We start from the raw sequence: 14,897 nt of genomic DNA, 5'->3' as shown, positions 1-14,897 counted from the left end.
TAGTTGGCAAAGAGTTGCACATAACCGGTGACATTGAGTTCAACTAACCTTAAAGCCATTTTTCGAGTAGAATGTCACTTTACTCTGATTAAATTGCCGTATATTTTATGTTGACCTGAAAAACGACCACCACAAAGACACGTTTATATTCATAATTCCTTTATCCAGTTTGTGTTGTCTGCTTTTTTTGTTTATTTGATTTGGCAGCTAGCAAATATGTCAAGTATAATCAGTGAGTGTGCAATGATAACGAAGAATAAAGAGCGAGTTGGGTCAGTGTAAAGAAATGAAAGGCTTTTGCGAGAAACATCTTCAACGTAACATTTGATATCTATAATGGCACTTCTGTATGAGTGACATGGAATTCTTGAGAAATAAAATGAAAATGGTGAAAACACAGAACCGAAATGATTTCATTAAAAGTGCTTGTCTTGCCCATTGTCATGGATTAACAAAAACTTTCACAACGATGAGTTTGCGATAAGAACCAAATGATATTTGTGATACACATTGTCCATTTAGATGAATTTAAAACCGATTTTCAGGGTAGCCGGAAATCGGTAACATCGCCCCTAAAATGTATATATATAGCAAATTAAGATAAGATTTATGCTCTCTTGCGATTGTGAAACATTCGTCAAAATGGGAATATGGGCACTTTGTGTGCGATGCGCGCTAGAGCGATTGAACGTTTAGATTGGTTTATAATCTGACGTAATGGCCAAATGCTTCTTTTGGTTTGAATTCCGAACTTCGCTACGAACGATGATGACGACGACGACGTAATATGCGAAACTCTAATTAATCCTCCCAAGTTCATGAGTGCTGAAGCGAAAACCGATTGAAAAAGTTAAGTGCATCTCAAAAGCTTTTATTGTGTTTTATTAAATGGTGCGCGCATGTTGCGCCACCACACAATCGGTATCGGCACTTATATATAGTTCAGGTCTTTCCGTGATCGGGATTTTTTTTTTATTTGCCTCGTTCTCGATTTTTGTTTTTATCAACTCACTTTCGATGCGATAATTTTACCAGCTTATTGTTATTGTAACAATACGGTTCCACCAATTGGCTGAGTGCTTTTTGTTTCTCAAGTGCATGTATGGCGTTTTCGTTGTTGAAACGATACGAGAAAAGATTGTTACTCGTTGAGAGCGTCTCAGTACATTTTTCAAGCCGATCACAGAACTTTTCATTCAAATGCTAGTTCAAATGTAATTCACACACATACTCACATAATGTGTGTGTGATGTCAAGATCACATACATGCTTTATTATTGGCTGAAACACCACCACCACACCATCCATGAATCACTTCGAATAAATTCTGTAATCGATTGAAAAGTTTATTCCCGAATAAAAAAAAGACAAAAAAATAACGACAAAACAAAACAATAGCATCAGCAACAAAGTCGGGATAAAAAATAACAACATTATCAGATATGCGTGAATAGAATTGTCGATGTGACGAGGATTTCACGTGTTGCATTATTGTTCTTGTAGCTTTTTTAAATTCAGAATTGCAACAAACTTCTCGGCATTTTCTTGTTGTTATTTTGTTTGGTTTTTTTTTTAAATAGTACCTCGGCATCAAAAGTGTGCGTGAACACAAATTCTCGTCGAATTGAAATGTTAAATTACCTCTGACGTGTAAAGCATTGATTGTGGTTTTTAAAATATTTTTAGCTGTGGCACCACTCACCCATAATTTCCATTGTAAAGTAAAACTAATTAGAATTTCGATGCCAGCATTTTTGGTGTGTGTGTGTGTGCGTGTGGTGAATCGCCTCCTCTTTGTGAGCAATTATTTTAAATATATGCAACAAAAGTTTGTCTGTGAATGTCATTGCTAATATTCAACCGAAAAACTCATCGTCATTGCCTACTTTGTATTCAATCCTGTTCACTTTACAATAATATTGGCGGGTGTAGAGAGTCAACGAAGTAGGAGGACCCAAATTAGAAAGATATGCACGGTGTGCGTTGGCAAAGAATTTAACCGCCGCAATATACAGTAAATACACAAAGGCACATTGCTATATAAAAGATACACGCACATCGAGAGGACGAGAGTGAGAGAGCCCAACGCACAAAAACCAAATGACGAGAAAATGATTTGAACAGCCTTTTGATGAAAATAGAAGAGAAAAGAAAGCGACGCTTCGTCAAAAGTTTGTTGTTGTTGACTTTATTTGTCGTTTTATTCGGTTTTTGTCAAAAAGTTTCGCGCTGCGATGTTGACACAAAAGATTGAGCACCTGTTTGATAGCACTATGCTGCTGTTCATTGTTTGCAATCCAAACTTTTATATCAGATTGGATTCTATACGTGTATAGACTGTATATTTCTTGTTATGATTTCTAGTATTATTATTTTTCCGCGACACTGCCGCCAATGAATAATAAATGTGAAGCCTCGTTGAAAGTTTAAGAGGCACACAATGAATGGAAAAAAAATCGAGCCATATTTTGGGCTTTTAAACGATATAGGCCGAATACAAGCTATTCACTAGAAAATAAACAAAGTGTACCGACCGATTGCACCATTTGTTGGTTGCGTCATTCACGCCAACATCTCTTATTCACGCTTCAAACATAATTTAGCCGAACTACCTCAATGCCACAATGCAAATGTAAAAAATTTCGGTGGCATTTTTTTTTACACGTCCCCACTCCCGTTTTTCCCGTTGTTGTTGACTTTCGGTTCACTACTGTGATGTGTCTGCAGTTTTGGATATTACGTAAAGTAAATAAGAGTATTGCCAAACTGGTATGGGACAAACTTTATACTTTATGCAAGTGCAGACAAGAGACATGTTGAACCATGAACGAGAGAGCATCTGTTGGAATTAAAATGAGAAAAAATGTACGATTTTGCATTATCGGCAAAAGGATTTGCAAAGTAAAAAAAAACAGCATTCGATCGATACCTTCGTCGAAGTTTTGGTGAAAGACTGCGCTTGTGGATCACATCAGTTTTCACATTTAGTCAATGCTCTCTCTATCTGTGTATACACTGCACCAATTTATAATTTGCTAGCAAAATGCGACGAGATATGATTTGAAAGTTCAAGTGTCGAAAAACCCTCAATACACAATTTTACTTCAACATCCAGAGATAATTTTCTTTCCAATATTGAAAATGAACGATATAGAAACTTATAAATAAAGCATTTGATTGGTTTTCGTTGAAAGCGCAAGGCAACACTGTTTGAGAGGAAGAGAGAGAGAGAGAAATGTGCAATACATCGGTGTATTTAAAAGTGCATACATTTATGCAACACGCATTCGATGTAAGTTAGATAGAAGCTAGGATAGAAGTGACAACGTGTTGATACGATGTTTATTGTGAATAATGAAAAACGATATGAACAACCGAATATTCAGCACATTACCTCCGTTTGGCCGTGACTTCATTTTGGGCATATGATGAAATCAAATGGCGTACATTTCCCAAAGGAAACTCTTTGGAGCACAAGAGTTTCGGTGTTCAGTTTCAACCGAATTTGACAAGCAAACAATTTCAAGGCAAAACAAAGTTAGCACAGAGTAAAAGAACAGAGCAACACCAGCACCAGCAGCAACAGAGGCGGCAATGGCATCAAACACATTTGCATACAAGTACATATGGATACTGTGTGTATGTATGTGTATGCGAACATGTATAAATTTAATTTGTAAGCATTAATACCACGCACATTCAAACAGTAGAATACTTAATGCACATGCAAATTTGATACATAAGCGAACAAAATACAATATGAGCAATAGTCATAGAGAGAGCTGTATGTTACATCTGTGCGCATAGATGAAATCATTCGAAATCGAAAAGCGTCCCGGCCTCAGTTCGATTTTCAATCGGGCCACCGTTCATGTTTCGTATCTTTGCCATTTTATGCATTCATCGCATTTCATGTGTGTATTTTATATGCACACTTGAGTACAGCTCTATACTAGGTATACTCTAGACATGCTTTTCATTTATATTAAAACATTTTTTCTTGCTATTTTCTTTATATAGTTGTTTTTTTTATTATTTCCCTTCTCTGTTGCTTTTGCTATAACTATTCTCACCCGCGCCGACATCACATCTCGAGAAAATGTTCACTTCAGTTGCAAGCGATTTAACGGCTTCCAGCAATATGAAGATATGTTTCATGTTCGGTCCGAAAGCAAAACAAGTAAATCGAAAACGGAACAAATAGTGGCAATGCAAATTCCTTTTGCATATGTTTTGTGTTTTTCTGGCACTTGGTGCATATGCATTTCTCTCTCTCTCTCTCTCTCTCTTTTCGTATTCTGTTGTTGCCACGCATTCACCACACTGTTGTGGCCAAAGAATACTTTACATAACTCTTGATAGTTAAAATTGTTGTCGCATAGTTTTTGCATAATTTGAATAAGATGCATTTTGCACATAACTGACGCTCTGGCATGGGTGTGTGCGAATAAAATACGAAAAGTTGATAAAGCCAGCATCATAACGAATATTTTATCGTTTTGCATTGTTGTCGATCATCAACTTCGCAACACATTGTCTTTACAATATATCATTGTAGACATGTACACAAAAAGTAAAATGTTAGCGTCAGCAAAAAAATAAAATAAACGTTTAACCCGCAAACAAAAGGCAAAGAATATAAAGTAATCATTCAGTCTGTAGTCTGTATCAATATAAATTACATTGATTGAAATTTTTGTGTATTTTAAACTTAACTCGTTATTTAACAGAAAAAAATACAATAATCACATATGAGTGCAAACCATGCCGTTTGTTGAACGTAAAACGTGAAATGCTCATATTGCAATTCCGCTTAAAATTGAAAAACAACCAAAAATCAACACACATAGCCAGACAGAGAGAATCCAGAAGAAAAAAAAACGAAATTCGTTAATGTCAGTTTGCTTGCGATTATTTACACATATATACGATGGTGCAGCGTTTTTCATTTAAACACAATTTGTCATCATTTAATACATATTGTTTGAACATATCGCACGAATAGAACTAATAATGATAAGAGAATTACAATTGTTGTCTGTTTCTCTCATTTCACTGTCATCTGTCACGCCGCAATCGTCGTCATCATTGTTGTCGCCGCTGTTGGTGTGCTAGCTACTATTACTTTTGTTGTTCTATGCGTACATGTGTTTGTTGCGTGTATATGTAAGCATGTTTCATGCATGTGGTTTTGCCTCAATCGATATGTTTATATGACTTATCGTAAATTAAAATATGTGCAATAAGCGCGGAAAAATAGACACGATGACAAAACTAACTATCAAGTAAAATTAATTTTCAGAGCGTAAAATACTGTTGTTTTGATCACATTTGAGTTCATGGTCTTTGTAACAAGATTCGGTACTACAGTCTCTTGCTACATAATTTCATTATCTTTTATTATGTAATATTCTGTTTGAATCAGCATGCAACAAAAATGGTTTATAGTCAATAATTTGTTCTTCAATGGTCGTTCAGTTATCTTAGAATGGAATTTCCTTCGCATTCTTAATGCATCGTTTCTTCAACATATTACCTTTGACCATCATTTTAACAACAAATGAGTAATAAAATTTATTTGCTTTAGCAACGTTTCAGTTAAATTCTCTGTGGCAATAATAAGAATGAGCGAAAAATATCATTCTTTTCGTGAAAAATTCTAGATAGAAATGCTATGAATGTCATTAAATGATATTTCTGTATCAACCGACATTTATTGATTTTATTTTTACATCGGCATAGAAATAGAATCAGGAACCGAGTACCAAAATAATCATGGAATCATAAGAACAAAAACGATGTCACTTGTTTAGTTCATTTTGTCTAATTCTCTGTGTCATGTAAATCGAACGAGCAAAAACAATTCGAACACAATGCCATTTGTTTTAATGACACTTTTCAGGTTTTTTTTTCTCTTTCGTTATTTCGAGAGTACACGTGTCATCTGAAATGTTTTCACGCATTTTAAAGTCACCTATCATTTGTATCCCAACCGAGCTATAGCGAGAAGAGAAAGAAAAACTGTAATAATGACATTATTTCGCCGAACTAACAGAACACAAAAGAGCTCTACGAAAAACTTAATTTCCGCAAATGTGTATTTGATTAGCGCTCATATAAAACACACTTGCGTCCCGATCAGTGTATACATATAACCATCCGTCGAGAAAAAAACTTGTAATTATCATTTATAAATCAACATTGACAATAAATATTTTCTGAAGTTAAATGAGATTGTTTTTTTTTTTTTGAAATGCGAAGAGCAAAAAATCTTAGATGAAGCGATGCAAAACAAAACAAAAAATAACGAACAAAATAAACAAAGAACTTGTTCATGGGCACGTCGTTCGACCGAGCTAAACAATTAAGCACGTAATTTTACAATTTTTACATAACGAACAACAAGAGATATACCGAATGAAACACTCACACAAAAAAAAGTTGGTTTCTATTTTTAATTGTTCAACGCGAACGCGCTTCCATTCATTCACACATATATATATATTTTTGTCAATGCGTTTCACAGATGTTTCGGGGCGAAAAAAAAATTACGCGGAAAACCGCATTCAATACATGGCACACACGCAAACGTACACACTCAATCAATGGATATGTCAATATCAATATCGACCTTTGGCTGTAAAGAAATTAATAGGTGTCAAAATGATTCGGTTTGGCATTTCGATGTGCGAAATGATGCCCATACACTTAGAAATTGAGAGCTATTGAGCATTACGCCAACAATGGATGTTAATGCGATCTGTGTAATATAATGGCATCGTATCAGTGCGATGTATGTGAGTATACAGACCATTTTCGCGACCTTATATCTCTTTCACTCGATTTATGGAACTCTAGTTTTGGTATTTTTTTATTTTTTTAATCTCACGGCTCACTATCAATGTATAGACGCGATTTTAAAATATTTGGACGCAAACACAATAAAAAAAACACACACACTATATATATGTCACAAGATGGATTCGGTAATGAAATTACACCACGTGAAAATCGGCATAGGTCTACCAATGTGTAAATTCAACAAATGATTTATTTTCCGTATCTTCTTTAAAATTGTCTTCTTGTTTGATATCATTCCAAAGATAAAATGAAAAGCGGGTAAAATACAAAAGGATCAATTCAACTGAGACGAATTCATTGCTTCTAAATCCATATCGATTCACAAGCTTTTCAAACTTTGTCAATTTTTCCACCTTCGATTTTGCTTTGGCAAAGTTTTCTTTTCAAAGGTCGAAAAATGGAATAAAAAATCACAATATATGCTATCATTATAGAATGAATCGAAATACATCGAAACGTTGGTTGTGCCACAGATACTCTCGAGATCGCTTCCAAAGTCATGAACATTTACAAAGAAAATGATGTGAGTGCGGTAGAGAGCTCTCGCTTTTGTGTGTCTATCTCTTTCTGTATTTAAGCGAATGAACGAGATTTTAAAACCTTTCGCTTTTTGAATTGATTCAAAAGAGTTAAAATGAACAAATAAAAGAAAAACTCACAATACAGTAACAATAATAACGAACAGATATGTGCTGAAGATTCATTTTATACAAACAATTTGTGTATATTGTATGTATTCGAAAAATAGAAGCAGATGAAATGGAATGTGTATGGAAAAGACTCTCAGCATTTTGGTAAATGTGTCAGCGAAAAACGACAAATCATGAGACCAAAAATAAATAAAGCGCTTATTTTCTTAGAGTAACTTTTTCCAACGAATTTTCTGAAACATTTTAACGTCTGCCACGATATGGGGTGGTAAAACGGAGCCATGTCGTTTATATGGCACAGCATGCCACACCATATAGAAGGATTGCCTCACCTTTACATGTGGTAAGGACCAAAACATTTTATAAATGAATATGAAATGAGCGTACGCCAGTCACACAGACACACACACACACACCAACCGCAATCAGACTCATACATCGCAAAGAAATATTTATTTGACAGATGAAAATAAAAGCTGACATTTCTCTCTCTTTCTCTCTTCATCAAGTGTACTGTGTGTAAGTGTACTGTGTGTAAGTGTGCCCGCCATAATTTATCAAATTCAATGTCCGAAATAAACGTTGAATTTGGATATTTTTTCTTTCGTCAACTGCATTGAAATTGCGTATGTGGCACATTCTCTATTTTAATTTATTGCTGATGTGAGATGCTTAAATGCAACAAATCTACATCTGAGCTTTTATGTAACATGAATACGTAAATTTCTCGTGAAATGCGATCCTCGATGCTGAATACAATACGATGTACACACAAAAATGCACTTAGACGGCGTGTTCTAACTGATTAAGTAGGTACTTAATAGACAATTTTGGTGCTAAAAAACGAGAACGATGTTCGAGTGTTCTAAACAAAAAAAAAGTGTGGGGCGTGCGAACATGACGATAAAATTCCACTTCATCTCAATTCCGTGTTCAATGATCGCTAATAAAAAAATGAAGAGAAAATGTGGTATATAATGTGCTGTCAACACATTTCGTACGCTTAATGCCAAATTGGCCAAAACAAAGCGACAATCGAACCATTTAAACAAAATCTTTGCATTAACGAACAACAAGAAAACGACACACACACACACACACAAATTAAAAACGAGTTGAAATCATCGTCTCGTGTTTGTTTCAAGGAAGGAGATGAAGAAGATGAAATACAATTGAATCACGTTTAAAATGACATAACATTTTATCCTGTTTTTTTTATGAATGCACTCTTGTTTTCCATTGTCACATTTAATAATGTCGCTTAAAAGCTAAAGAACAAAAAAAATAAACATACATGAGAGGAGGAAAAAAACGATTCATTACCTTCATTCATGCGATTTGCATCTGTAATACAGCTTGCTTTTGTTTCTTGCGCCAGCAAACAACAATGTAACGACACAATATTACAACACGTTGATTTTTATTGCTTTTATTGATGATGAGTGTGCGCCAATTTCGTTTTGTTTATTTATTTTTGATTTTCTTCTGCTTCTTCTAAGTTTTGTTTTTTTCTTTTCTCTTCTTTTTTCTTTCTAGTTTTTTGAATTGTGGTGTTTTTGCTGAAGAAGCGGAGGACAAAAAAAAGTTCGTTTTTATTTCACTTGTTTTTATTTTCACCGACCAATGTTTTAAACTCACTATACGTGCTTTGTTTATATTTTAATAATAAGCACATAAAAATTGTACAATTTTTTCATGTTTTATTTTTCTGTCTCAAAAATGATGAATTTTTTTTCGATTGTTTCTGTTATTTCTTTTCGTCTTCCTATTTTCCGTTGTAATTCGATTCGTTGAAAATGATTATTTTAATTTTACTGATTCACGGAAAAGAGAAAAATATTTGTAGAACGTAAAATGAAACTGTTAAAAAAGGTGATTTTTTTTAATGCAAAAATCGATTTGGCATAGCGTCACCAAGTTCATTTTTTTTGTATCATTATCTCGCTCTACCAATGTTTAAATCAATTCGTGTGTAAGAAGGGTTGAGATACGGAGAAACAAAAAATGTTTGCTATTAGATTGAAATCGGGATATAGCGAACAGTGGAATTGCATTGTGCAAAATTTGAATGTGGAAATCATTTTTATTGGAGCCAACTCATGGATATACAAAAGCGACAATTATACCATAGCTATTTAAACGTTTCTCTCTCTCTCTCTCTCTCTCTTCTATCTCTTTTTCACTAAACACACTATCGCTCTCGCTTTCTTTATCTACTTCTCTTTCGTCCTTTCACAATTGTACAGCACACGCCAAAGCGGAAAAATGCAACTTGAATTGCAATTTTTCAATTTACCAACTGTATAGTCTCTGTGATGATTCGCTGAAGCTGAAATGATTATTATGGAAATGAGCGTAAAATGCGTGCTTTGTTTCAATTTTATAATTGTTGGCATTTTCATATAGTGTTTGCTTGCGATTGAACTTCAAATATCATTAGAGAGTCCATCATTATGTTGGAATACAGTGAATTTTTGCACATACACACACACACACACACTTTTTTCGATATTCACAATTTTGAATCGCGACTTCAATGTGAATAGGTGATTTCATATTCGATTCAGTTGGGAACGATATATGACCCGCGTGTAAAATACACATTAAAAAACACGACTAGAACGAAACGAAAAAATCGTGTGTTTTTTTTTTGTTCGCTTGTTATTACGTACGTGAGTTCCGTACCACAAAAACGAATCACATATGCACTCAAATGTTTGACTTCGTTTTTTACATGAAAACTAGAGTATCGATGTGAAATAAAGCAATTAAATTCACGGCGAGAGGAAAGAAGAGATGTTACATGAATGATATGGAGAGAGAAAAACAGCGGGAGCGAGGGAGAGCGAAATTCAAAAATAATATTAGATTCAAAATATCAAGCAAACGATTAAAAAGTTACAGAAACACTGTGCATTTATTCACATTTTTATAAGGTATTGAAATTTGGCAAATAAATTTATATTTTTTAAAAATAATATTATGATCGATTTAATATTCTTACTTCCCTCTTGGTTCAAATAAAAAAAAACATTGCACAATAGCTTCTGTTCTCTTCAAAAAAAATATATTGAATGTGTTCGTTATTATTCAAATATTTTCTTCTTTTTTCTCTTCGATGTTTTTTATCGCCTATTTTACTTTCAACAAAATCGATTCACCGTACTCAATTATTATGGTCTTGAAAAACTATCACATGAAAAATGTGAATGTCACCAAAAAAAAATGTGTACCCAATTTTAATTTAACATTAAAAATAAATGAACCAAAAGCAATAATGAGAGAGGGATGTTGTGAATTAATTCAAGATAACTGTTCCCAATTCAAAAATTAAATAATGAGTCAATCGAATATTTTTTAATCGTCGAAACCACGATTTCTACCTGCGTTGAAAAACAAAGCGTGAATTTGAATTTCGAACTTGATAAAATGTGCAATCGAATATCAGTTGTTATTGTGTATGTAATAAAATGTGAATCCTCCGATGCCAATTCCGATTCAAAAGCCTGAATCGGTTTTGTGTGTGTGGTACTTTTGGTTTTTTCTTTGTGATTTTAAATTTTTGCGTGGCAAACAAGTTGACAAGCACACTGTAATACAGTGTGTAAAACGGCACTCCAACAAACAAAAACGAATCGAAATATTCAATGCGAGAGAAACTGGAAAGAGCACACTGAGAACGATTTATATACCGAATAGAATGTATAAGCGCCACGAACAACAGAGAAAACGGCCCAAACGCAACGAATATCAATTCCTAACTGAGGAAACGTTGGAGTATTATTGAATAGTTGAACCTATGAATGTTATCACATTCGGTGTGTGTTCGAAGTCCGTTGCTGCTGAATCAACCGCGTTTGTTGTGCACACGAGCCAGTGCGATATGTATGAGTCGTATTTTTTAGCTTGTGACACGTTTAATAGTGCGCGAGAATGTTGCGCTGAACAGACAGAACATGCAACACAAAGCACATAATACATTTTGTACCGTTGTTTGATTGTTTTGCTTATGAATTGTGTTGAATTTACGACGAGAGAGCGTACACAGTGTCGCTCATACAGTGTTGCTGCTGATTCATATTTCGTTCGTTTCGATACGATGTATACGATGTGTACAGTGTAAGCATTTCAGGCATTAAAAAAAAGAAGAATACAGCTTTGTATCGCCTGCTGATACATTTTCATCGTTTGAAGTGAGAGTGAGTGTGTCATTCACGCGTTTTAAGCTATAAAATCATGTTGCATGTTGAAGGCGTCATGTGTTATATCTAAATCGTATCAAAAGATGCATTGAATATGCTATAGCTAAACCATTATCCTCAAGTCAAAACACGCCCGAAATGCCTTGGCTATGATCACAACATAAACCAATTACACATGTTACTTGATCTTCATTCGTTTGGACCGTGTTGTTTGTTATTGTCTATCATTCGATTCAGTGTTCATCTATCACAGCTCTATATACGTTTGGCTTTATCACAAGGGGCTCGACGACGTTCTCGTTCTTGCACTTGTCGTCGATCTTGTTAAGGCTTGTACGAATCACAGGCACACTCACTGATGTTGAATGTTAAATGTTATTGGTCGAGTTAAAGCAATATGATTTGTAACATTCGCACAATACGCTTGAAGAGGTCTCCAGCTGAGGTGAAAACTCATAATATCGGCAACAAACACCGAATTGAAAATTCGTTGGTTTTCGTGTTGGCAGTGCATGGAATGCATACCATAATGATGCATCAATTATAAGAACTATGGAATGTAATAGAGACCACATATGCCATGCAATATTTTGGTTATGCATCGCTCATTTTGACGCAATAAGCTTTTGCGCTTCACATTTGCTCTTATCGTCATCATCTTTACACTGTGCACACATAATGAATAGCAAACTGGGTGCTTTTGACTGTTCAAATGGAAATGAGCGTATATGAATTCAAAGGAATATGTTACATTATTGCTGTGGTTCTTGGGCATTTGCCGAACTGTTTGAGAAATGCATAGTTTTTTTTTTGTGGGGGGGAGAAGAAGCGGCGGGTGGCAGTATGCCTGAAGTTCGGAACGAAGCTGTTTATTTCATTCTCTTTTTCGAAGACTACGCATAAGACGATCAATGTTCATTTATTCACTTTGCCTTCAAAGCGCCAACCTTAGCCCATGATTTATGAACCCAAAATCTAAATGATAAATGTAGACAATCTGTTTCTCCGATTTTGTGTGCGTTTTTTCTTCTTGTTGTTTCGTTCTATATTTGAAATCATATGCACAGCCGATATAAAATGATACGGTTGAATTGCTCATTTCTAATCGGCATAAGTTTGGATTGATCACAAGTTTTCCCATATTTTGGCTGCCGGTGAATTGACTATGGTTAGTTTGGGCATTTTGAATAGATTTTAACTCTACTTCGGTTCGTTTGTGCGCAACACACGGTCGTTCGTCAACAATGCCACAAAAAAAAGTTATGCTGGCTATGCAGACACTGACATTCCATAATACAAATGATTGCATATCTTTTTACATTGCAAAAAAAGCCTTATTAACTATGGAAAAATTTGCATATTTATTCATTTTTTTTCTCTTCATAATTCGTTCAGCTTTTGTGCAATTTCCTTTCTTTGGCAGTTCCTATTGATGAAATAGGACCAACTGTAGCAAATGAGTGATTTAAATCGAAGTATTTTACGAAGAAGAAAAAAATCATAATTTGTACTTTGAGCTTAAGAAATGCCTTTCTATTTCTCACGTGAACAATTCGCATTCTGTGGTTGTTTTTGTTCGTTTTGCGTTATTTATTGCCTCAATTATATGTTTACATAATTTACAAGTAACAAGAGAACCGAACAGGCAAGAGGAAAAAAAATATGTGTTGCTTGCTCCACATGGTCGGAATCAAACGTTATCATTACAAAAGAAAATCGCTTAGACCCGATCCGAAATGCAGACACCAAAGTTACTTTCACACAAACGGCTGATCCAATATACGGAAAAATGTTAGAAGAAATTGAGAAAAAACCATATTTCCTGTATAGTTCGAAATACATACATGTAATCGATGGTTTTATGTCGGATTCGCATTGCTTCTGACTTTCGGATGTTTTTTTTCTAGTTTAGTTTTATTGGGCGTTGATTGTGTTCAAATATAAAACGAAAACTATATATTCTTCTAAAACATGGAATCGGCAAGAAAATCGTACGTGTTCTACGGTTCAGGCACACAACGGTCGTTTGATGATGAACAAAAAAGACAGTCAATTGAACGATTATTTCGATTTTTTTCCTTACCTCATACTACACCCCCCGCATCTCGTCCTCTCTTTTGCCCATCCTCTTCTCTCGATCGCCCGCTTTTTCTATCACCAGTTCTATGTGGCAATGTTTATTTACCCCGTGTACTAAAAAATATAAGAATACGATGTTGCATGTGTTTCTTATATTTTTTTCTTTTCATCTTGCGTTCATTTACTGGGTCCAACAATGGTTGTAATGATATCAGAAACGGATAGTCGAATATAGATGAAATTTGGGCGAAGATTGCATTTTCGACTTTAAATGAACTGCTCTCGGTATAGATACGCTGATATCAATGGCAATGGTTAATCTGCACTACAAACACAAACACATTTTATGCATAGTCGATATATATATGTATAGATCGCACACATATATGTATATAGCCGATTTATACTCATTTTGACCAGGATTCAAAAAAATGTATAACCCAACATCATTCACACCCACACTGTCACGTAGCAAAGTTCAGTTCGGTAGTGAAGTGAAATGCTTTTTGGGTTCATTACCAAATAAAGCAAATACAAATGAATACAATCTTGTGCATGTGCGGGTGCGGATGTGTTCGTTTCTATATATTAACTGAGAGCGAATGCGCTCAATACCATCGTCATCCGAATGTGTTTCTTTTTTCGCTTTGCAACAAAAATCATTTTCCTCACCAAATTTATTAAACTCGGTTGTGTACCATATACAAACGGATACTTTGTTCGAATTTTATTGTCCGATGGAGAGAGCACACACGAAAAAAATGCACACACTCACACACAAACGAGAAGAGCAAAAAAAGGCGAAAGAGAAAAAAATATATATGAAACGATTTATAGTGAAAGGAAACAGCTTAAATGCCGTATGCAATTTTCTTCTATCCTTTTTTGGATATTTCTTTTCCTTTGCTTAGTTAAGTTGTTGTAGCATCTTTGCTCAAGAAAATCCTTTTCTCATTTCAACAACTAATTGAAAAGTGACTTTCAAATAACGCAATGTGGCAAAAGCTTTTAGTTACTACTCGAAACTGCAGCCGTGAACCACTTCAATTCGAATGAAATGCATGAATTTTATTTAAAGCAACCGAAACCGGTCGAAACAAAAATC

The 14,897-nt window shown here is 34.7% G+C and overlaps 1 protein-coding gene across 3 annotated transcripts in view; it reads right to left on the bottom strand.

Annotated features, from left to right (window-relative positions):
- Positions 1-11,256, bottom strand: part of LOC116347161 (5-hydroxytryptamine receptor 1) — a 113,315-nt gene extending 102,059 nt beyond the window's left edge. For 2 of the 3 annotated variants that reach the window (XM_031777645.1, XM_031777648.1), the window contains exons 1-2: positions 11,204-11,245; positions 8,835-9,325 (exon numbers count right to left, since the gene is read on the bottom strand). The gene's annotated coding sequence lies outside the window, so the exon portion shown is untranslated. Of the gene's footprint in view, positions 1-8,834; positions 9,326-11,203 lie in introns of all 3 variants that reach the window. The other variant, XM_031777646.1, reaches the window with a different exon arrangement.
- Between the last annotated feature and the right edge of the window lie 3,641 nt (positions 11,257-14,897).

This window comes from Contarinia nasturtii, unplaced genomic scaffold (assembly GCF_009176525.2).
Source record: "Contarinia nasturtii isolate CC-2019 unplaced genomic scaffold, AAFC_CNas_1.1 Cnas_scaffold_1699, whole genome shotgun sequence".
Lineage (NCBI taxonomy): Eukaryota > Metazoa > Arthropoda > Insecta > Diptera > Cecidomyiidae > Contarinia > Contarinia nasturtii.
This window is presented reverse-complemented; position numbering and strand designations above follow the sequence as displayed.